Source organism: Lissotriton vulgaris, chromosome 10 (genome assembly GCF_964263255.1).
Source record: "Lissotriton vulgaris chromosome 10, aLisVul1.2, whole genome shotgun sequence".
In the NCBI taxonomy this organism is placed as follows: domain Eukaryota; kingdom Metazoa; phylum Chordata; class Amphibia; order Caudata; family Salamandridae; genus Lissotriton; species Lissotriton vulgaris.
The window spans coordinates 251,177,643-251,203,726 of record NC_141698.1 but is presented as its reverse complement, the minus strand read 5'-3'; the positions used below and the strand labels follow the sequence as shown (position 1 = coordinate 251,203,726).

Here is a 26,084-nt window from a genome sequence, read left to right as displayed (position 1 = left end):
AGATTTCCTATAGAAAACAATCCTAGCTATAACTACCTACTGGCGACCGCCAGTAGGTAATATATATTTATAGTTAGCATTTAAAAAACCATTGAAATTGCTCCTATATAGTTAGTTGTACTAACTATATTTCGCGCACCCGCAATCCACTGCTGATGATGTCACATATTACATCATTCATGACATGGTCAGTGACATCACTGATGACATCACTGATGACATCTCAAATGACATCACTGATGACATCACTGATGACATCTCATTTGACATCACTGATGACATCATCCAGTGACTGTGTGTTTCTGTAAAGTTTAAATATGTTTTACATATTGAAGAATGAATGGATGTATAAGTGTCTGGATTAAGGGTGGGCATAAAATCCATTTCGCGGGCGAATTTGCAGATTTTCCGCAATTTCGCGATCCGCGAATCTCACGAAATCGCGGTAAAATCCGCGAATCAGCGGGAACGAATTTTCAGCCAAGCAAGGGTTACAGCAGCAGGTGCAAAAGTTGAACCTAATTTCTTTATAACCTTTTACAAAAGGGTTACAAACAAATTAACTTCCACTTGGACACCTGCTGCTAATTGCTTCCTGGCGCCTCGTTGCCTACTTGCAACTATTCTCTGACCCTGCTCTGACCCTTGAAGCAGGGTCAGAGAATAGTTACACACAGAGAGGTTTAATTCCTTGGACAGGTGCCTACAAGGCACCTGTCCAAGGAATTAAACCTCATCAGGAAGCACTTACAGATATAAAAAACAGGAAGAAGGGAGAGGATGGCAAATACACCCATTTTGAGTTGTCAGGAGGGGTTAAACTAAAAGAGACCTTTACAGCACAATTTTCATATGCATTTTGCTAAAAATAAAAAGCTGTATGTTCTGTAGGGGCAACTCAGGAATCTGGCCCTTCAGAGATCCGGCCTCTCTTTCTTTCTCTTGTTCTCTCTCTCCCTCTCTCTTTCCCTCTCTTTCTCTATCTATCTATCTATCTATCTATCTATCTATCTATCTATCTATCTATCTATCTATCTCTCTCTCCCTCTCCCATAAACGACTGCATGGGTAACTTCGCTATGCAAGCGGCTCGCGAAGACGCAAAAAGCCCCGCAAACACGCAAAAAACCCCGCGAACACGCAAAAACCCCGCGAACATGCAAAAAAACAAAAATCCGCAAATTCGCACAAATTCGCGAATTTTGCGGATCGCGAATTCGCAAATCCGCAAATTCGCGGATCGCAAATTTGCAAAATTCGCCCATGCTTAGTCTGGATGAAGGATTTAGTAGGTGCGTGACTGCCTGTATGAGTTAGTGATTAAATGTGTCTTACTAAATGCATCAGTTAGTGACTAAACTGTCTGAATGTGTGCATCAGTATGTCTGTTGTTGTGTAAGCTGCTGCATGTGTTGAGAAGTAGCTATATGAGGGGCTATATAGGTTATTGATTGGTTGCCCAAGTATTTGAATGGGAGACTGAGTGGGTGTGTGTGTGGCTGGGAGGTGTGTGACTCTGTGCTTAGATGTGTGAGCAGCTGATTCACAAGGTGTATAAGTTCAAGAGTGCATGTGGAAACAGCTATATGGACGGTTGACTGCGTGCATGGGTGTGTTGGTGAGTGAATGGATATCTCAGTGCTACATGTCCAAGTAAGTAACTATGTAAAACGCAGTGCATGTGAGAGTTGGCATATATAAATGACTATACATGAGAGCCAGTGAATGTGCGAGTGGCTGTATGGATCATTGTGTACTTGTATCAGTGATTGTATAAGAGAGTAAGTATGTGTTAGTATATGTTTGAATAAGTAAGGTGTTGTGTGTATAACTGTATAGTTGAGGAAATGGAAGTGTGATTGATTCTTTGCATGACTGACTAGGTGTGTGAGTAAATCCATGGATGAGTGGCAGTGTGTGCGTGTCTGTATCGGTGTATGAGTGCATATGATAGTGTTGTATTGATGAGTGACTGTATGTATGAGTGATTCTATGGGTGAATGAGTGAATGTGCGTGTAGACCTAGGAATCAGTGAGTGCGTATGTAGTAACTGGTATTGGTGTGTCAATGGTTTCAAGAATGGTAGTCTGTATTTAACACTGGGTGTATCAAAGGTTATATTAGAGTGTGAGGAGGTGCATCGTATTATCACATGAGTGATATCATCAGTGATGTCAAATGAGATGTCATCAGTGATGTCATCAGTTATGTCATTTGAGATGTCATCAGTGATGTCATCAGTGATGTCACTGACCATGTCATGAACAATGTAATATGTGACATCATCAGCAGTGGATTGCGGGTGCGCGAAATATAGTTAGTACAACTAACTATATAGGAGCAATTTCAATGTTTTTTTAAATGCTAATTCCTAACTATATAAGGCCTGAAACCTATGGTTTTTTAAGTGAATTTGCAAGGTTTTTAAAATGCTAATTCCTAACTATATAAGGCCTGAAACCTATGGTTTTTTAAGTGAATTTGCAAGGTTTTTAAAATGCTAATTCCTAACTATGTAAGCCCTGAAACCTATGGTTTTTTAAGTGAATTTGCAAGGTTTTTTAAATGCTAATTCCTAACTATATAAGGCTTGAAACCTATGTTTTTTTTCAATAAATTTCAAAGGTTTTGTAAATGCTAATTCTATTAGCGGATAACGTTTATATATGTTATTATCCTTCTGGGACCACCTGAGCAGCCATCTTGTTTCTCAGGAGAAGTGAGGCACAAGACCCTGACCCCCTAGCCCTTCTCAGAAGAAATTTGTGGGGCACGCGCACGGTACGCGTACCGTATGCGTACAGTGCGCGTACCCCGCAATTGTTTCGTTTTTTGGTTTTTTTTGCCCTTGGGGGTCCTTTTGGGACCCCCTGAGAAGGGCTAGAGGGTTGGGAGGTCTCTACCCTGCCCCCTTTTTGTGTTTTCCACTCTTGTTTTGGGTTCTCTTGTGCCTCAGTTCTCCTGAAAAACAAGATGGTGGCCAACACTTCCTGGTTTGGACAGTTTGGAATGTTGACAGTCGACTGCCAGCCAATCAGAAACTCGCTCGCGCACGTAAGGGTACACGCACGTACGCGTACGGTGAGCGCATATAGATATATATTTTGCTCAAATTCAATTTTCTCAACAACTACTGGAGGGATTTTCATCAAATATAGAAAAGGCACTACTGCATACCTGTCCCTACCATTTTGCCAAGTTTGGTGTAATTCAGTTCAGCCGTTCGGGCTGTAGCTGTGTCTAAAGGTCCCATAGAAAATGCCATTTGAAAAATTTCAAATTCAATTTTCTCAAGAACTACTGGAGGGATTTTCACCAAACATAGCAAAGGCAAATCTGCATACCAGGCCCTACCATTTTGCCAAGTTTGGTGTAATTCCATTCAGCCGTGTCTAAAGGTCCCTATAGAAATTAACATGGGAAAAACACATTTTAGGACCCCCCTTTTGGCCCCCACTTGACGAATCCCCCCGAAACATTCAGGGAAGGAGCGGAGCAGAGCTGGCCAAAATTCTGGAAAATTACACACAGATTCCTCAATCGGCGCCAAAGTTATTCCCAATAGAATGTTGAGCGCACATAGATATATAATTTGCTCAAATTCCATTTTCTCAACAACTACTGGAGGGATTTTCACAAAATATAGAAAAGGCACTACTGCATACCTGTCCTTGCCATTTTGCCAAGTTTGGTGCAATTCCGTTCAGCCGTTCGGGCTGTAGCGTGTCTAAAGGTCCCATAGAAAATGCTATTTGAAAAATTTCAAATTCAATGTTCTCAAGAACTACTGGAGGGATTTACACGAAACATACAAAAGGCACTGCTGCATACGAGTCCCTACCATTTTGCCAAATCTGGTGTAATTCCGTTCAGCCGTTCGAGCTGTAGCCTTGTCAGAATGTCCCTATGGAAATTAACATGGGGAAAACACGTTTTGGGACCCCCCTTTTTTCTTGGCCCCGCTTGACGAATCCCCTCGAAACTTTCAGGGAAGGAGCGGAGCGCAGCGAGGCAAATTTAAGGAAAATTACAGGCAGATCCCTCAATCTGCGACAAAGTTATTCCCAATAGAATGTTCGGGATTTCCTATGGTAACTAGGTCCTAACTATATATACCTACTGGCGACCGCCTCACTTTTAGCTCGAACGGCTGAATGGCTTTGCACGAAACTTGGCAAAATTGTAGGGTCTGTTAGCCCGATGTGCCTTTGCTGGGTCTCAATATATGTGCTCCAGTGGATTTTGAGAAATTAACGTTTAAAAAAACAGATATATCTGTGACAGCGTCCTGGATTGCGCACTAGATCGCGTACTTTTCGCGTAACGGCGCTTTGCGAAGCGAAGCTGATTGGCTCTCCGGTGTCTGTCAACATTCTAAACAGTCCGGTGCGGCCGCCATCTTGTCTCTCGGTAGGATCGAGAGACAAGAGGAGGAGAAAAACGAAGGGGGAATTTAATGAAAGGGGGCAAGGTAGACCCCTCTTGACCCCCTAGGAATGATGTTGGGGTTATTAAAGGGTCCTGTGGGGAAAATAAAAAAAATTTACTTTTTCGTGGTAGAAGCACTTCCCGGTTCGCGAACTGGGTAGCGAATCGGGACGCGAAACGGGAATTCGCCATTTTGTGTTTCGATTTAATTAAATTACTAGATGGAGGAAAAACTATGTGAGTATTGGGTATAAAGGGGTACGGGAGACGTATCCTGACCCCCTATGTTTTCTGAGGGTGGTTGAGGAGGCTCATATATGTTGATACTTGTCTTCTAGCGGTTGCGCGTGAGCGTTTTTTTTTTTTTTTGCCGCTTGACTTCTGTTAACGTTCGATTCGAAGGAAATTAGGAAGTGTTGATCGCCATTTTGACACTGCGAGTAAATATATTGTAAAAAATAATTGTTATAAATAATCAGTATTGATAAACATTGTCTGCGCCATCTTGCTTTTTTTCCAATGCCACACTTTTGTCGTGCACGGCAGCCATTTTAGATGCCTTGACCAGACCCACTCTCTGCACGCCGCCAATCCTCAGCTTGGCTCCCCACCCTTGCAAGCATCTCCCCCACACACTGGTCACCCCTGCTCTCTCTCTGATGCATGGGCCATAAACTTCCCCCCATCTGCGCCGCTCTTCCCTGAGTATCACACCCTGTGCCCGCCCGACACCTCCCTTTCACCCTATTCACTACCGCACCCTCTGACAGTCCTCTTCCTCTGTTTCTGATTGTCCAGGCCGGTCCCAGGCTATCACCTAGCCCTGCGGATGTAGTTTATGGCCCCAACTGTAAAGAATCACCCCTGTTTAAAGGAGTTACAGTAGATCAAGGTCGCCACCTCATGAGATCCGTTACACCACACACGTTCCTACTATCTGATAACGATCCTGTATTGTGATTGGGGAGGGGATTCTCATTGTAAGGGTGTGTGGGACCGAGCCTGAAGCGGAAGATTCCAGGGATGCCTTTTTGTACATCAAAGTCTTCACAATTATGTGTCACATTAAAAATATATAGCACTCCAACAAAGTTGTAGGATTATAACACTTTAATAACTTATAAATATATACAACGCTCCAACAAAGTAAACACGTTAAAAAAAAACTTTTTAAACAACTATTTATATGACATTGCTTTAACCAGGATAGACAAAGAAATGACACAGTGATGTAAAAGTTTCTGAAAGAAATGCCAAGAACGTCCCATGTGAAAGTGAATTTTATCTGGCAATTAATGCCAGGTTTGTTACCTGCTTCATCTGCAAAAAAAAAAACTCTCGAGAGGGACCGAAAAAAATATAGCTATGGTAATCATACCATGCATCGGCACATGGAGAGGTGGCACCCTCCTAATTATTCTAAAGCACAACTTCGAGATTTGGTGGATAACCCCCGACCGGCAAAAACATCCATCAATGACTTAGCAATAAGTGAGTCAGAGGCAAGGGAAACGGTCCCAAATCTGCAAAAGAACTTTGGGCAGATGAGATTGACTTGTGTAGCATGTGGAAAATTAATTTCATGCGGAGAGATGAGTATTACTTTAATAAAAAGATCATATGAAAATCATCAATGTCCAAAACGTCCTAGAAAGTAATTTTTGTCATTTTTGAGGAAGAGAGATAACCTACAGTGGTACGGGGTCGTTTTCGTTCGTACTAGGGGGGCCAGGTGACATTCCTTCGGGGTGGCTTAGGGGCATTTAAAACAACTTCCCTGATACAGGTAGCAAATAAAGTAGAGGTTAAATACCAGGATCTTTATCGATTGCTTTATGCTGTACAAAAATGAAAAACACATACAACAAACCTGGACCATTCATATTTTCAATGTTTCTGCGTACTATACTTTTTAACCCTTAACTAATTGAGCTGCTTCATTTCACCTGCTTTTTAAAAAAAAAAAAAAATCGGAAACAGTGGCCATTTCTTCGAAACTTACCAATGTACGCGTTACAACTACGTTTGCTTTTTCAAAAACCTTTAATAAAAATGTTGGTGCCCAAATACGGGCCTACATCCCCATGGGCCGGCCACGGAGCAGGCTGGAACTGTAAATGGGGGGGGGGGGTGTTTATTTGTGGAAAACATAACAGAGTCAGTGGTCGTTGATTTCATAGTAAAAAGTGCGACAAGTGCAACAAAATCATATCGATAATTCATTGTGAGCAAGTACCATTAGTGTCGACAATTCCAACCTTCAATAATAAATACAGTAATCAATGATGCATTAGAACTTAATATCAATTCATTGTTCGAACATGTAATCAGTCTTATCCCATATCAATTCATGTGGTAAAAACTGCATACATATCTCATGATATCAAGGCTGAGCAATCGGGGCACAACAAGGAGTTGAGAGTTTCATTTGTACCGGCGCCATTTTGGGTGAGGTCAGGAAGGTCCAAGTATAGTCAAAATGTCTCCACCAATTTGTGGTTGGACCGTGACCTCTTTCGGTAGTCCAAAAGTTTTTGTTGAAGGGTAGCAGAGGGGACTGGTGACATGAACCATCAGTGAATGTGGGGTGGGAGGAAACAATTTCTCCTACCGGGTCATACTAGTGTCCCACCGGAACTGATCAAGTTGGTAGTCTTGCAGGATTTTGATCATTTCAAGACTGAGGCCGGCGCCGGCATGAGCGCGCCGACGTCCCTCGGCTACGTCGTGGTCGTTCCATGGGTGATCATGGCAGTCATTTCTCATCGGGAGTCGGGGGCCCCCGTGGCTCTTATAGAATCTTCAAAGTTGAGGAGAACGTTTCTGGACGCAGGACTCATTTTCAGGCTGAACTGAAAAGCGTTGTTGTACCGCAAAAGTAACCGAGACTTTCGGGTGAGTGGACGAACCCATTTGTTGGGTGAGTGGAGCGTTGGGGGTGCAGCTGAGGGGCCCCCACCTGGGGGGGTGGGAGAGGCTCGTTCGCGCCGCCTCTCCCTCCCAGCGCATCCCATGCCGACACCTGGCGTTGATATCCGTGATGTCCGGACCAGGCGATAAGAGGGGGGGGGGTCGGAGGCAGAGGCAAGACATCCCCCCCATGGCCTGCAGGGCGCCAGAAGAGAATGGGAAGACCAGCACATTCCGGGCCGACCATCCCACGACTACTCCGGCTGATGGCGGCTAGTCGGGCCCCGCCCTGCACGTGTCGAGGCCTCATCTTCCGGATGGGCATAACCGTGGACCTGTTGCACTTCGGGAGTTTCCGGAATGGGGGTAGGTATCTGCTGATTTGTATCTATTTCATGTTACCGTTATTGGGTGTGGCGGGCGGTGGGACAGACAAGCTTGGAGCAGTGGGGGGGTGGCGGAGGTTAGCTACCTCGTGGCTGCCGTAACGTCAAGCTTGGCTTCTCTCACCACTTCCATGTTTCTTATTTCTAGCGAAGTCAAAAACTCATCAGTGGCCTACTGATTTTGTTCGATTTCTTTCCCTTTTTTTTCAAGTGCGTTTCATTGTAAAGTTTCTGTTTAACAGGATATAGTTTTTACTTCATATTTTACATATGTCTTCTTTATTAGGGGTACTCTCCGGTTGAGCCAGATGATGTACCTCTAATAAATGGTCCAGGTGGAACTAGTTTCTCAATCAGTGGGGAGTAGATGGGCATGACAGATTACAACGGAGGACAAAGGTCCGCATTACCCATCCTTCACTACTTGCAAAGACTAGACAGAATATTTCTATTTCACGTTATTTGCAAACAGAGAATACCTCGTTAGAACTATTCCTTGAACAATAAATGTCCAGCCAATCAATCAATCAGTGGGGAGAAAAACAGGCATGACGGATTACAACTGGGGACAAAAGTCTGCATTACCTATCCTTCACTATCTGCAAAGGGAGACAGAATATTCCTATTCTTCTCTGTTTGTAGACAGGGAATATCTCAAATAGCAATAGTCAATAAAAAATTTACAACTTTAAGGTAAATACTCACAATATGACTACTCAACGAAGTTAAAAAGTAACGGATATAGGTACTTGAGAGGTTTTCGGTGGCAGATAATCTACAATATACACTTGTACATATGAGTCTGATACAGGGCGGATCTCTGTATAACTATGGATAATTAGATATTAGGATGGCATACTTTGACTTGTGATGTTTGATCTCATTTAGTCACTTCAATCTAATTTTTACCATTAATTTTTCTTTTTGTTTTGCAGATTAACTAAAATACTTATGTTGGACTCCATATTATATGTTGTTTATTATATTGTTTTGTTACTTATAGTTCTAGTTATTTATTGTAGTGTTATCTTTTAGTTATAGTTCCAGTTATTGTTTTAATAAAAATTAATTAAAAAAGTACAAAGTCATCAATAGAAATGATATTTATAATTTGAATATAATGCTGAAGCTCACTCATTAGTAACATATTGTGGTGAAATTTTAACCTATGTGCTGACGTAAGTGTTCCATAAACTACTACTATGGTAACAGGCAAAATACTGTTTGGGGGTAGGGTATAATACGCAGGAATGCTGTAAAAATAAATGGGCAAGGGCTGTTTTGTTTTCCACTGTTGCAACATAAAGTGATCGATAAAAATCCGATAATCAGGCCTATCAGCGACTAAGACAGCAGGCCGAGTCTCTTTTGCTCAACGACTCCCTCATGGGACGAAGAAACGTCCTTTTTCACGAAATAGGAATATTTTACTTGCAGGACAGTTGTTAATTTCCCGTGAAAATACATTAGCCTGGAACATTATTAGTGATAAACTGTAAATGCATCTGGGTCCTTTGCTTAAAATATATAGTTAGGGATTAGCATTTACAAAACCTTAATTTACTCGCACAAAACCCTAGAAATTCGCATATATAGTTAGATGCAATAACTATATATCGCGCACCCGCAATCCACTGCTGATGATGTCACATATTACATCAATCATGACATGGTCAGTGACATCACTGATGACATCACTGATGACAACTCAAATGACATCACTGATGACAACTCAAATGACATCACTGACAACATCACTGATGACATCAATCATGTGATAATACGATCAACCTCTTCAGACTTTAATATAACCTTAGATACACTCAGAGTAAACAGACACTCACAGACTGTCACTCATCCATGGAGTTACTCACACACCTAGTCAGTCATGCAAAGAATCAATCACACCTCCATTTCCTCAACTATACAGTTATACACACCTTACTTATTCAAACATATACTAACACATATTTACTCTCTTATACAATCCCTGATACAAGTTTACAATGATCCATTCAGCCACTCACACATTCACTGGCTCTTATGCACAGTTATTTATATATGTCAACTCTCACATGTACTGTGTTTTGAATATGTACTTGCTTTGACATGTAGCACTGAGATATCCATTCACTCATCAACACACTCGTACACAGTCAACCACCCATACAGCTGTTTCCACATGCAGTTTTGAACCCATACATCTAGTGAATCAACTGTTCACACATGTATGCACAGAGTCACACACCTCCCAGCCACCCCCTCACACACACTTACTCTCCCATACAAATACTTGGGCAACCAATCAATAACCTATATAGTTACTCATATAGCTGCTGTTCAACACATGCAGCAGTTCATAGAACAACAGATATAATGATACACAAATTAAGACAGTTTAGTCACTAACCCATGCACTCAGTGAGACACATTTAATCACTCTCTCATACAGTCAGTCATGCACCTACTAAATCCTTCATCCAGACACTTATACATCCACTCATTCTTCAATATGTAAGACATATTTTAACTTTACAGAAACATACAGTCACTGGATGATGTCATCAGTGATGTTGTCAGTGATGTCATTTGAGTTGTCATCAGTGATGTCATTTGAGTTGTCATCAGTGATGTCATCAGTGATGTCACTGACCATGTCATGATTGATGTAATATGTGACATCATCAGCAGTGGATTGCGGGTGCGCGATATATAGTTATTGCATCTAACTATATATGCAAATGTCGATGGTTTTGTGCGAGTAAATTAAGGTTTTGTAAATGCTAATCCCTAACTATATATGGCCTAAAACCTATGATTTTTTCAGTGAATATATATATATATATATATTACCTACTGGCGGTCGCCAGTAGGTAGTTATAGTTAGGATAATTTTCAATGTTAAATCTCAACATTCTATTTTGAATAACTTTGGCGCCGGTTGACGAATCTGCCTGAAATTTTCAGGAAAATGGTCTCATGGCGGTCCGGTCCTTCCCTGAAAGTTTGGGGGGGATTCGTCAAGCGGGGGCCGAGATAAAAGGGGGGTCCCAAAACGCGTTTTCCCCATGTTAATTTCCATAGGGCGGTCGATTTCACTTTTAGCCCGAACGGCTGAATGGATTTCCACCAAACTTGGCAAAATTGTAGGGACTGGTAGCCCGATGTGCCTTTGCTATGTCTCAAGATATGTGCTCCAGTGGATTTTAAGTAATTAAGGTTCAAAAAAATATATATATCTATAGCCGCGCTCCCGTGCGCGCACGGGAGTGCGCTCCAGGCGCGACACGCGACTTGCGCGCAGGAAGCTGATTGGATCTCAGTTGTCTGTAAACATTCTAAACAGTGCGGAGCGGCCGCCATCTTGTGTCTCGGTAAAATCGAGACAGAAGGGGTTTGAAAAAAAAAGGGGCAAATGACCATAAGGGGGAAGAGTAGACCCCCTCTGACCCCCTAGGTTTGATGTAGGGACTAAAATAGGGTCCTGCAGGGCATTAAAAATTTTTTTTCGTTTTGCGCGGGCATATGCGCTCTCCCGTGCGCGCACGGGAGAGCGCTCCAGGCGCGACGAGCGACTTGCGCGCAGGAAGCTGATTGGATCATAAGGGGGAAGAGTAGACCCCCTCTGACCCCCTAAATCCAGGACTATATTTATGAAGGCCTTGCGCTGTTAGTTTTGCGCTTCCTGTGCGTCAATTTTTGTGACGCACCAGCGGTGTAAAAAAATGCGCATTGTTATGCAATATTCAAAAAGTGACGCATCTATCTAGATGCGTCACTTTTTAAATATAGTGCAACGAGGTACATTTTATTACACTGCTGGTGTTATGCGTCACTTTTCTGTGCGCACTCCTTATGACGTTCCAGATGTGTCATATTTAATGTATGACGAATCATGTTGCAGATACAATATGGCGCAGAGTTTTAAAAAGTGACCCATGTACCTAGATGCGTCACTTTTTAAAAATAGCGTCAGGTATAATGTATGCAGAGGGGGTGTTCCCCCACAAAAAGCTTTGTAATAGCGACGCAGTGAAATGTTTGAGATTTCACTGCGTCACTTTTAGGATGCTGTTGCATCCTTTAAATATAGTGCAACGAGGCACATTTTATTACACTGCTGGTGTGATGCGTCACTTTTCTGTACACAGTCCTTATGACATTCCAGATGTGTCATATTTAATGTATGACGAATCATGTTGCAAGGAGTTACAGATACGTCAGTATTTCTGACATATGTGTAAACATAAAAGTGATGCGAGGCCGGCGCAAAATTTTGACGCAATAGCATCCAAAAAATGACGCAGGGAAATCTCATAGATTTCAGTACGTTGTTATTACCAAGCTTTTTGCGAGGGATTGCCCCCTCTGCATACATTATACCTGATGCAGATACAATATGGCGCAGAGTTTTAAAAAGTGACCCATGTACCTAGATGCGTCACTTTTTAAAAAATAGTGTCAGGTATAATGCATGCAGAGGGGGTGTTCCTTGCAAAAAGCTTGCTAATAATGACGCAGTGCGTCACTTTTAGGATGCAGTTGCGCCAAAATCTTGCGCCTGCTTCTCAGCAAACCTTTCACATGGTGCTTTTTCCATGTGAAAGGACACATTACTGGAGTTGCGTCACTTTTGTGACGCACTCCTGCAATGCGTTACTTTTGTGTTTAGAGATATGTCAGAAATACTGACATATCTGTAACTCCTTGCGAATTGATTAGTCATATATTAAATATGACATATGTGGAATGTCATAAGGAGTGCGTCCAGATAAGTGACGCATCGCTATTTTCACGTAGCGATGCGTCACTTTTCAGAAATGAGGCCTCCAGTTTATTCACTGTGTCATAAATTTCTTTTCTAACACTCACCTTCTTTCAGTCCTCCTACTTCACTTCCTTTCACCTCTCATACCTTTCTGTTCTTTCTTACTCATTCTCCTTTCAATTATCAATGCACTATATTTCACTTACTCTTCATTTTTAAAGATTATAGCTCTTTGATGAGAATTGGAGGTAGTTCTGAAAAGAACTTTTGGTTTTCTTCTTTTAACTGAAGAGGAACAAAAACAGGGAATAGAAACTGCTCAACAGGAGCAAAAAGAAAAGAAAAAAATTAGGGGTGGGAAGGGCAGTGATGGTTCTCTAATGCCCGAACCATGAGCAGGACACTTTGCTCCCCATAGGTGAGGAGTTGATTGCAGTATCTGCATCTGACGACCCCATGGTTGAATGCAGGTTGGATGTTTGGCACCTGCCCCTGAGATTGGTCTCTTCCAGAAGAAGTTGTTCCTCCTGTTGATGTAGAGGCCCCACCTCTGGGAACCTCCTGTGCCAGAGCCCTGACACTTTCTCGGGCAAAATTCTGGGGGTGCCTGGTCTCCACATGGCGAATCATAGTGAAGTTGCCAAAAGAGTATTTCTTTAGGGGGTTACCCCGTGACAGGACCTTTTTGCAGATCCTGCACTCTACTTTTGGTGCATTCACCTTCTTCTGGCCTTCTGGAAACTTAAAAAATTTCCAAATGAAATGTCCCTTCACCTTTGGGGTAGGTGGCTCTTCATCAATGAAGTCATCTTCACTGCTGGATGATCTGGCAGCCATGATGAACCAAGAAAAAAGGAGCAGCAAAAAAGGTAGGTCTTTCAGTCACAAAAGTGAAAGAAGAAGTGAAGGAAATGGGTGGGGATTTCATTCATTGTAAAAAAAAACTGTTAGCAACCAATGAAAAGTGTTATTTTAGGGTCACATGACCCGACGCGCTTACGCTGCGCGCTCGGGTGCACTTCCGGGTGCGTTTACGCTGCGCGATTGTAGGCGCTTCCGGGGCGCACACGTGGCGCGATCGTAGGCGCTTCCGGGGCGCAAACGTGCCGCGATCGTAGGCGCTTCCGGGGCGCACACGTGGCGCGATCGTAGGCGCTTTTGCGTGCGTTTAGGAGCCGCGCACGTAGGCGCTTCCGAGGGCACGTACGTTGCGCGCCGAAGTGACGTCATCAATCTTTAATAGAAATGCATAATCATTTTCAATATTAAAAAAAACAAATTTTATTTGTATGGTACGAAATGTTTTGCATTATTATTAACTTTTCATTCATATTTTTTTTTCACGAACGACAGTTGCGCTCTGGGTGCGCTTTCAGATGAGCTCTCGGAGAAGCTTACAGGAGAGCTTAGCTGAAAGCTTCCAGGAGCGCGCACCCAGAGCGCAAAAGAAAAAAATATTAAAAAAAATGAATACTTAAAAAAAACAGCAAATTGTAAAAAAAAAAAAGGTTAGAAACTCGATATACAAAGGAATTAGCATTAAAAAAACCTATGAAATTCACTGAAAAAACCATAGGTTTCACACCAGTTATAGTTAGGAATTAGCATTTAAAAAACCTATGAAATTCACTGAAAAAACCATAGGTTTCACACCAGTTATAGTTAGGAATTAGCATTTTAAAAACCTATGAAATTCACTGAAAAAACCATAGGTTTCACACCAGTTATAGTTAGCTGGAAATTTTACTGATATAAAACCATTGAAATTCCCACGTTATAGTTAGTCGGACTCACTATAACTTGCGCGTACAATGCACTGCTGATGACATCACTCATGACATCACTGATGACACCATCCTTGTGACAGAGTGACAGACCTAATTTCAGTGTAATGTAACGCTTGAAACACATATTCAAAAATAGAAACAAACATTTTCAAAAAAATGGAGATACCCAAACCAGTAACAACAACCAATTCAGTAATTCCACCATCTATATACACATCCACTCATTCACCAACAGTTCTATATAGTCACTCATATATACTCACTCATCATATGTAGTGATACACCTACACATCCTGTTACACATCAGCAATCATCCAAAAGTTACTCACACACATACTCACACATGCAAATAAACTATTAAACATCCATTTATTTGCATATACATTTATACACACACTGCCACCTTACTTCTAAGGAAACTTACCCATACTTACTCTCTTAAACAATCACTTATAGAAACACATACTTATTTACACAGGAACTCCTACAATCTCGCACTATATATACTATACTCACTTATATACATCAATACTCACATATACTAGATTAAAACATATGTCGTTACTAATGAAGACACTAGTGAGACAGTCATTCACTCACTAACACACACATATATACACTCATCCACCCATACAGTCCTGCACATATGCTGTCTTCAAAACACATACAAACAGTGAGTCAGTCACCAACCCCATGCAGCCACTTATACACAAAGAGAAACACTGATACAAACATTTAAATATTTAAACAATACTCGCTAATATATGTATTCACTAAGATACACATAATATGCCAGTTACCCAACCAATTTTTTTTAAAAAAACATCCATTTACACACTTATTTAAACATTTATTCTTCCATCGACCTTTACAAATACATATATAATACAAATTTATTTTTCAGAAAGACACACATTCACTGGATGGTCTCATCAGTGATGTCATGAGTGATGTCATCAGCAGTGCATTGTACGCGCAAGTTATAGTGAGTCCGACTAACTATAACGTGGGAATTTCAATGGTTTTATATCAGTAAAATTTCCAGCTAACTATAACTGGTGTGAAACCTATGGTTTTTTCAGTGAATTTCATAGGTTTTTAAAATGCTAATTCCTAACTATAACTGGTGTGAAACCTATGGTTTTTTCAGTGAATTTCATAGGTTTTTTAAATGCTAATTCCTAACTATAACTGGTGTGAAACCTATGGTTTTTTCAGTGAATATATATATATATATATATATATATATATATATATATATATATATATATATATATATATATATATATATATATATATATATATTACCTACTGGCGGTCGCCAGTAGGTAGTTCTAGTTAGGACCTAGTTTCCATAGGCAATCCGCAACATTCTATTGGGAATAACTTTGGCGTCGGTTGATGAATCTCTGCGAATTTCTCAAAGAAGATGGCCCGCTCATTCCCTTAAAGTTTTGGGGGGATTCGTGAAGTGGAGGCAGAGAAAAAAGAGGGGTCCCAAAACGTGTTCTCCCCATGTTATTTTCCATAGGACGATTAGACACGGCTACAGCCGGAACCGCTGAACGAGATTACAAGAAATTTGGCAAAATGGTAGAGTCTGATTCACAGATCGCCCTTTTGTTTAAATGGTGTAAATCCCTCCAGTAATTGTTGAGAAAATCAAATGTGAAAAAATGTATATATCTATAAGCGTGCACCGTGCGAGCACCCCGCGATTTTTCAGAAAAAAAAATATGGGGGGGGCCTTGGGGGGTCCTTGTGGGACCCCCTCAGCAGGCCTAGAGGGTCAGGGTGCTTCTACCCGGCCCCCTTTTTGAGTTCTACATGTTTGTTTTTCTGCTTTCCTGTTCCTCAGTCTACCTAAGCACAAGATGGCTGCCAACAATTTCTGTTTTGGAGTGTTGACAGACAGTGGCAGCCAATCAGAATGCCTTCCTGAGAAAGCTGCATGCTCATATATATATGAAGAAATTAAGGATTTAAATGAGCAGCTGGATGCTATTGCTGATCCTGACACCAAATTGCTGATAATGAACTCTCGCAAGGAGATAAGCGAGAGATTGCACAAACACGAAGAACGCATTAAAATAAGAAAAGTGCACAAGTTCGCAAGGGATTTAAAGGACTATGAAACCGGGCAAATCTACACATTTGCCCGCTAGTACGATAAAGCCAAGCAAGTAAAGTTATCCAAGCAAGCAGCAGCGAGTGGAGGCAGCGGCGGCTTGGTTAAAACTAATCAGCAGGAGGAATTGACTGAAAACTCGGATGCTGAAACAGTCTCATTGGCCAGCACGTCCAGTACATCCCTTTCGGAAATCAGCAACATTGATGGTCAATCAGGAAAGATTTTAGATCTCGGCGAAGAGATTGATTTTTTAGTGGAGGACCGGCTTCAAACACTGCGTCCGAGACTGAAAAGGAATCCAAACGCAAAAGGCGCAACGCAAGACGCCATGCAAGACGCAAAAAGAGAAAAGCAATCACAGCCACAACAGCAGCAAAAGAAAAAGAAACAATGGTTCAACAAAAAGAAACAATAAAGGATTGCACCATTACCAATCTTTCTGATATAACCCTAACAGCGGCAGAGGAAGAATTACTAGCTTTAGGACTAAATTTTTGTCCTGAAAGTTCATTCAATTATACCCACACCAGAGCGGATGTGTTCAAGTTTATTCGTAAACTAAAACTTAAAAAGTTTTTTTCTTCAAAGACTGTGTCCAAACATAAGGAAAGTAATGCCAAAAGGATTACGGACACAATAACAACCGTCGCAGCCCCAGCAGCACGAGATGCAAGGCTTCTGCTTACCCTGTGTGACCTAGGGGAGGCTGTTGAATCAACATCACATGATGGAGTTGTCCCTAACACTCAGAGAGAACTGATGAATGTGGATATATGCCAAAAAGGAGCTGGAGAAAGTCCTTTTAAGCCGGTAAGCACGTTTATGCCTGTCATGCCAAAAGATGCGGTAGACATATATCATGGGTGTGTCACGGAAGATCTGAAAAAGTTAAACTGTACTGTGCAGGCACAAACACATAAGAACAATGTCAGGATCATCCAATACAATACATTAATGAAAAAATTGAGTCAAAATCAGGAAGTGGTTATAAATAAATCTGACAAAGGGGGAAATATTGTCTTGTGGAAAAAGGATGAATACACGGCGGAAGCCATGAGACAGCTTAATGACCCTTTATGTTATGAAAGATCAAATGGGATGGCATATAAAAGAGCCAAAGACAATTTGAAGAAAATGCTTATCTCATTCAAAAGAAACAATTTGATCTCACAAACTGAATTTGACTATCTTCACATAGAACATCCTGTGATACCTATTTTGTATTTGATCCCTAAAATACACAAGCAGAAAATACCTACACCGGGCCGCCCTATTATAGCAGCCATCAATAGCGTTGGAGAAAATATCTCACTATATATTGATTATTTTCTGCAGGACATTGTGAAAGACTTACCTAGTTATCTGAAAGATACAGGGGACTTTTTAAACAAACTGAATTCCATCCAGTGGCAAGACAATTGGTGTTTACTAACATTAGACATCGAGTCATTGTACACTTCAATAGATCACTCTAAGGGTTTGGATGCCATCAAACATTATCTTGGTTTACGATCTTGTGAATACTATGCACATAACAAGATGTTATGCGAATTGGTGCACTGGTGCCTACACAATAACTACTTCATGTTTGCTAAAAATGTATGGAGACAGGTCCGGGGTGTTGCGATGGGATCGTGCTTCTCCCCCAGCTACGCGTGTTTACACGTGGGCTGGTGGGAGGAGCGCTGTCTCATCGCAACGCCAGGATTTCAAAATGTCAAATACTGGAAACGGTTTATTGATGACGTGTTCTGCATTTGGGAGGGGGATGAGGAAAGTGCTCGTTCCTTTGTTGATGCTCTCAATATAAACAAAGACAATCTTTTCTTTACGGCCAACATTAGTAAAGTACAAGCAGACTTTCTAGACGTCCATGTAACCATAGACAGCAATACTGTTATCACATCATTATACCGTAAACCTACGGCTGGTAACAGTATAATGCACGCCAGTAGGAAACATCCACAGCACGTAATTGCCAATATTCCATACGGCGAGTTGCTGCGTGTCAAAAGAATCAGCAAAAACAACAAGTGATGGACTGAATGTGGATCAATGTCACACACTCCCCCAGTCAAAAGATCTGGGCCCAAATCCATCGTTTTTTTGCACTCCACACCACCCTGGGTTAGACAATGGCGATATGCAAATCAGCTCTGACCCTGTTGCCCCATGGGAACAGTCCAGTCCGAACTACAAAAGCCATGTCCTTCCCAGAACGGAATCAAGCATCCGAGGACCGGACCGGTTTCGAGGTAACACCTCTTATCAGCCCGGCTAGCTTGACTCCAAGTGGTGTGGAGTGCCTGGGACCCACGTCTGGGCATCCCCAGCGCACTTAGGGCGGCAATTGCAAAAACAACAAGTGATGGACTGAATGTGGATCAATGTCACACTCTCCCCCAGTCAAAAGATCTGGGCCCAAATCCATTGTTTTTTTGCACTCCACACCACCCTGGGTTAGACAATGGCGATATGCAAATTAGCTCTGACCCTGTTGCCCCATGGGAACAGTCCAGTCCGAACTACAAAAGCCATGTCCTTCCCAGAACGGAATCAAGCATCCGAGGACCGGACCGGTTTCGAGGTAACACCTCTCATCAGCCCGGCTAGCTTGACTCCAAGTGGTGTGGAGTGCCTGGGACCCACGTCTGAGCATCCCCAGCGCACTTAGGGCGGCAATTGCAAAAACAACAAGTGATGGACTGAATGTGGATCAATGTCACACACTCCCCCAGTCAAAAGATCTGGGCCAAAATCCATCGTTTTTTTGCACTCCACACCACCCTGGGTTAGACAATGGCGATATGCAAATCAGCTCTGACCCTGTTGCCCCATGGGAACAGTCCAGTCCGAACTACAAAAGCCATGTCCTTCCCAGAACGGAATCAAGCATCCGAGGACCGGACCGGTTTCGAGGTAACACCTCTCATCAGCCCGGCTAGCTTGACTCCAAGTGGTGTGGAGTGCCTGGGACCCACGTCTGGGCATCCCCAGCGCACTTAGGGCGGCAATTGCAAAAACAACAAGTGATGGACTGAATGTGGATCAATGTCACACACTCCCCCAGTCAAAAGATCTGGGCCCAAATCCATCGTTTTTTTGCACTCCACACCACCCTGGGTTAGAAAATGGCGATATGCAAATCAGCTCTGACCCTGTTGCCCCATGGGAACAGTCCAGTCCGAACTACAAAAGCCATGTCCTTCCCAGAACGGAATCAAGCATCCGAGGACCGGACCGGTTTCGAGGTAACACCTCTCATCAGCCCGGCTAGCTTGACTCCTAGTGGTGTGGAGTGCCTGGGACCCACGTCTGGGCATCCCCAGCGCACTTAGGGCGGCAATTGCAAAAACAACAAGTGATGGACTGAATGTGGATCAATGTCACACACTCCCCCAGTCAAAAGATCTGGGCCCAAATCCATCGTTTTTTTGCACTCCACACCACCCTGGGTTAGACAATGGCGATATGCAAATCAGCTCTGACCCTGTTGCCCCATGGGAACAGTCCAGTCCGAACTACAAAAGCCATGTCCTTCCCAGAACGGAATCAAGCATCCGAGGACCGGACCGGTTTCGAGGTAACACCTCTCATCAGCCCGGCTAGCTTGACTCCAAGTGGTGTGGAGTGCCTGGGACCCACGTCTGGGCATCCCCAGCGCACTTAGGGCGGCAATTGCAAAAACAACAAGTGATGGACTGAATGTGGATCAATGTCACACACTCCCCCAGTCAAAAGATCTGGGCCCAAATCCATCGTTTTTTTGCACTCCACACCACCCTGGGTTAGACAATGGCGATATGCAAATCAGCTCTGACCCTGTTGCCCCATGGGAACAGTCCAGTCCGAACTACAAAAGCCATGTCCTTCCCAGAACGGAATCAAGCATCCGAGGACCGGACCGGTTTCGAGGTAACACCTCTCATCAGCCCGGCTAGCTTGACTCCAAGTGGTGTGGAGTGCCTGGGACCCACGTCTGGGCATCCCCAGCGCACTTAGGGCGGCAATTGCAAAAACAACAAGTGATGGACTGAATGTGGATCAATGTCACACACTCCCCCAGTCAAAAGATCTGGGCCCAAATCCATCGTTTTTTTGCACTCCACACCACCCTGGGTTAGACAATGGCGATATGCAAATCAGCTCTGACCCTGTTGCCCCATGGGAACAGTCCAGTCCGAACTACAAAAGCCATGTCCTTCCCAGAACGGAATCAAGCATCCGAGGACCGGACCGGTTTCGAGGTAACACCTCTCATCAGCCCGGCTAGCTTGACTCCAAGTGGTGTGGAGTGCCTGGGACCCACGTCTGGGCATCCCCAGCGCACTTAGGGCGGCAATTGCAAAACCAACAAGTGATGGACTGAATGTGGATCAATGTCACACACTCCCCCAGTCAAAAGATCTGGGCCCAAATCCATCGTTTTTTTGCACTCCACACCACCCTGGGTTAGACAATGGCGATATGCAAATCAGCTCTGACCCTGTTGCCCCATGGGAACAGTCCAGTCCGAACTACAAAAGCCATGTCCTTCCCAGAACGGAATCAAGCATCCGAGGACCGGACCGGTTTCGAGGTAACACCTCTCATCAGCCCGGCTAGCTTGACTCCAAGTGGTGTGGAGTGCCTGGGACCCACGTCTGGGCATCCCCAGCGCACTTAGGGCGGCAATTGCAAAAACAACAAGTGATGGACTGAATGTGGATCAATGTCACACACTCCCCCAGTCAAAAGATCTGGGCCCAAATCCATCGTTTTTTTGCACTCCACACCACCCTGGGTTAGACAATGGCGATATGCAAATCAGCTCTGACCCTGTTGCCCCATGGGAACAGTCCAGTCCGAACTACAAAAGCCATGTCCTTCCCAGAACGGAATCAAGCATCCGAGGACCGGACCGGTTTCGAGGTAACACCTCTCATCAGCCCGGCTAGCTTGACTCCAAGTGGTGTGGAGTGCCTGGGACCCACGTCTGGGCATCCCCAGCGCACTTAGGGCGGCAATTGCAAAAACAACAAGTGATGGACTGAATGTGGATCAATGTCACACACTCCCCCAGTCAAAAGATCTGGGCCCAAATCCATCGTTTTTTTGCACTCCACACCACCCTGGGTTAGACAATGGCGATATGCAAATCAGCTCTGACCCTGTTGCCCCATGGGAACAGTCCAGTCCGAACTACAAAAGCCATGTCCTTCCCAGAACGGAATCAAGCATCCGAGGACCGGACCGGTTTCGAGGTAACACCTCTCATCAGCCCGGCTAGCTTGACTCCAAGTGGTGTGGAGTGCCTGGGACCCACGTCTGGGCATCCCCAGCGCACTTAGGGCGGCAATTGCAAAACCAACAAGTGATGGACTGAATGTGGATCAATGTCACACACTCCCCCAGTCAAAAGATCTGGGCCCAAATCCATCGTTTTTTTGCACTCCACACCACCCTGGGTTAGACAATGGCGATATGCAAATCAGCTCTGACCCTGTTGCCCCATGGGAACAGTCCAGTCCGAACTACAAAAGCCATGTCCTTCCCAGAACGGAATCAAGCATCCGAGGACCGGACCGGTTTCGAGGTAACACCTCTCATCAGCCCGGCTAGCTTGACTCCAAGTGGTGTGGAGTGCCTGGGACCCACGTCTGGGCATCCCCAGCGCACTTAGGGCGGCAATTGCAAAAACAACAAGTGATGGACTGAATGTGGATCAATGTCACACACTCCCCCAGTCAAAAGATCTGGGCCCAAATCCAGTCGGGCTGATGAGAGGTGTTACCTCGAAACCGGTCTGGTCCTCGGATGCTTGATTCCGTTCTGGGAAGGACATGGCTTTTGTAGTTCGGACTGGACTGTTCCCATGGGGCAACAGGGTCAGAGCTGATTTGCATATCGCCATTGGCTAACCCAGGGTGGTGTGGAGTGCAAAAAAACGATGGATTTGGCCCCAGATCTTTTGACTGGGGGAATGTGTGACATTGATCCACATTCGGTCCATCACTTGTTGTTTTTGCAATTGCCGCCCTATGTGCGCTGGGGATGCCCAGACGTGGGTCCCAGGCACTCCACACCACTTGGAGTCAAGCTAGCCGGGCTGATGAGAGGTGTTACCTCGAAACCGGTCCGGTCCTCGGATGCTTGATTCCGTTCTGGGAAGGACATGGCTTTTGTAGTTCGGACTGGACTGTTCCCATGGGGCAACAGGGTCAGAGCTGATTTGCATATCGCCATTGTCTAACCCAGGGTGGTGTGGAGTGCAAAAAAACGATGGATTTGGGCCCAGATCTTTTGACTGGGGGAATGTGTGACATTGATCCACATTCGGTCCATCACTTGTTGTTTTTGCAATTGCCGCCCTATGTGCGCTGGGGATGCCCAGACGTGGGTCCCAGGCACTCCACACCACTTGGAGTCAAGCTAGCCGGGCTGATGAGAGGTGTTACCTCGAAACCGGTCCGGTCCTCGGATGCTTGATTCCGTTCTGGGAAGGACATGGCTTTTGTAGTTCGGACTGGACTGTTCCCATGGGGCAACAGGGTCAGAGCTGATTTGCATATCGCCATTGTCTAACCCAGGGTGCTGTGGAGTGCAAAAAAACGATGGATTTGGCCCCAGATCTTTTGACTGGGGGAATGTGTGACATTGATCCACATTCGGTCCATCACTTGTTGTTTTTGCAATTGCCGCCCTATGTGCGCTGGGGATGCCCAGACGTGGGTCCCAGGCACTCCACACCACTTGGAGTCAAGCTAGCCGGGCTGATGAGAGGTGTTACCTCGAAACCGGTCCGGTCCTCGGATGCTTGATTCCGTTCTGGGAAGGACATGGCTTTTGTAGTTCGGACTGGACTGTTCCCATGGGGCAACAGGGTCAGAGCTGATTTGCATATCGCCATTGTCTAACCCAGGGTGGTGTGGAGTGCAAAAAAACGATGGATTTGGGCCCAGATCTTTTGACTGGGGGAATGTGTGACATTGATCCACATTCGGTCCATCACTTGTTGTTTTTGCAAAAAAATCAGCAGCACTCCAGAAATATTTGAGCAGGAGGCTCAAATTACCATCAATAGACTTAGAGCGAGAGGCTATAAAGAAAATATTCTGAATAGTGCCCTTAGACGTTGTCGAGATAAACCTAGGGAAGCACTCCTTACATCTGAAAAAGTAGATTTAGAGTCAGACAACTCTGCCCCTCGCCTAATTCAAACATATAGCAAACAAGAGAGACAAATAAGGTCTATTGTTAGGAAGCACTGGCCTATCCTCCAGACAGACAGTCTTCTGAGTGATATGCTTCCTAGTGCCCCAACTATAACCTACAAAAGGGCTCCCAGTATGCACAACTGTTTAGTTAAGAACAGCCCAGAGCTGGGCAGTGGCAGTGCCTGGCTCAAACAGAAAGGTTTCTTTAAATGTTCCTCTTGTAGGGCGTGTAAATTCGGTGTGAACACCTCGCATTATCATACACCGTTCAGTCCCATCAGGAAAGCTATCCAGGGTTATTATAACTGTCACAGTGAGTTTGCAATATATGTCCTGACGTGCACATGTGGCCTTCGATATGTGGGCAGCACCAAGCTACAGGTGCACGTCAGGATCTTGCAGCACTTACGAGCAATAGTTAACAGTGACAGCACTTACCCGGTGGCACGCCACTTCAAGTCCACACATAACAATGATTTGTCAAATCTATCTTACTATGTCATTGATGTGGTAGCGCCCCTCGCACGAGGGGGCGACAGAGAAAGATTGTTAAGGAAAAAAGAAACTGAGTATATAATACTACTAGACAGCAAATACCCGAATGGGTTAAATACTACTGAGGATTTACATCATTTGTTGTGAATTGGCATCTTACCATCTTGTACCAGTTTATCTGTTGACATATTCTCGCATTAGAACTTGAGGGTATTCACATGCGGGCTTTCATAATTTCTTTTCAAGGTCCTGCTGAACATAAGAACGGGCACTTGTAAAGAGAATCCTTACTGCGCCGATGTTGCACCCAACTGAATTTCATTCAAGAATCTTTACTCATATAGATCTTGATTTGCAAAGCTCCCTGTAAATATTTATGTCTCTGTACAAACTTTATTGTAAATAATGTTGATTGTTCAGTTATTATAATCAACCAGGATTCTTCTTCTTCTTTTGTTTTCACTATAATTAATTCTTTTTGGTAGGAATCACTATAGGTAGTGGTATATGAGTTTAGGCACTTTTAATGTACATTATCCTAGTCATGATTAAATCATATTTTTATGGATCATTGAATCTAGGAAAGGTCCTGATTGTTAAAATTGATCTATGGAGTTTTCATTTGTAAATATGTACATAGGATTGTAAATAGACAAATGATGTATATATATATATTTTTGATATTCGAACAAAATAATATATATAGATAGTATATATATTTTTTTATATATGTTTATACTTTATTTAACCTAAATATGATTGATTCGTTCTTACATTAACCAGATACAGGACTTCGCATTACTTATGTACATTATGTTATCAAAGTTTTTGCATTCATGCAGCTATTTTGTTCCAGTGCCCTACTCACTATTTTTATATTTGTTTAGTGGTGTGCACGTAGATAAAACTACAATAGTGTGTTTTTTATGTTTATACACCATGTGACCCACAGAAGAGGTGGAGTATCACGTAAAAAAAATGTGTATAAATTCGTTGCTGACCAGGTGCGCGGTGTGTGACCAAGAGCACAAGGTGCTCGAAACGCGTAACCTGTGAGGTTTAATAAAATCTCCTTCACTGCAGCCTATGGGTCCGTGTCTTCATTTTACAGCGGGAGTGTGCTGTTTGAAGATTTTGTCTATATATATATACACATATATATAGCAGACTGTGAATTTGACATTTCTATAGTCTGTGGAAGGGTGAAGGTCTTTAGATTCCCCAATCTCTCCCTTTTCCTTCTTCACACCCCCCTCTTTGTTTGACATTTACGCTATTTTTCAACTCCTATCTTTCTAAAACACCCTGCATACGTCACTTCTCATCTCTTTCCTCTACAGCACGCTCTTTTCATTTTCACTTGTAGGTACTTCCTTGCTTCGAACTAACTTCACCATCCCCCCCCCACACACAATGCACCCATGCATTCAATCTTCTTTAACATTCACCCTGTCAACATTTTGACAGCTGTGTACGTTCTTCACACACTTTTGAATATATTCATAATTACAGTAGCGCATTTGAGTATTGCTCTATATGCTTTAGAGAGGCTAGGGATTGGATGATCATGTATTCCAAATCTTTTTATGACCCCCCCTCAGTCATTGTGAGCAATTTGCACTAAGTTCGGCCTGAACTCCACAGCTCTCATCATACTTTCCCCTAACAATCTGAACTTAAGTAGCTATATAGGAGCAACTCTTTTCACACAACGCACTATACAAGAGTAATGTGTTGCATGAAAAAACTACAGAAACACAATAGCCTGGAAAATGCAAATAACCTTAGGAAAGCCAAGAGTAAGTAAAACGTAAACTATAAACTGGAACAACATCGATTTTACTAAGTTAAGATGCTGAGGGGGGTGAGGCACAAGGGGGGAGGCAAGACAATTACAGATGGGGTACAGGACACATTTTCCTACTCAAGACACACTTCGATTTCCTCAGTTAACACCCCTTTCTCCCCTTCAGCCCCTATAT

At 43.4% G+C, this 26,084-nt stretch overlaps 1 protein-coding gene across 3 annotated transcripts in view; it reads right to left on the bottom strand.

Annotated features, from left to right (window-relative positions):
- LOC147685056 (GTPase IMAP family member 9-like) overlaps positions 1 to 26,084 on the bottom strand; it is a 492,924-nt gene that overhangs the window by 466,138 nt on the left and 702 nt on the right. The gene's annotated exons all lie outside the window — the stretch shown is intronic.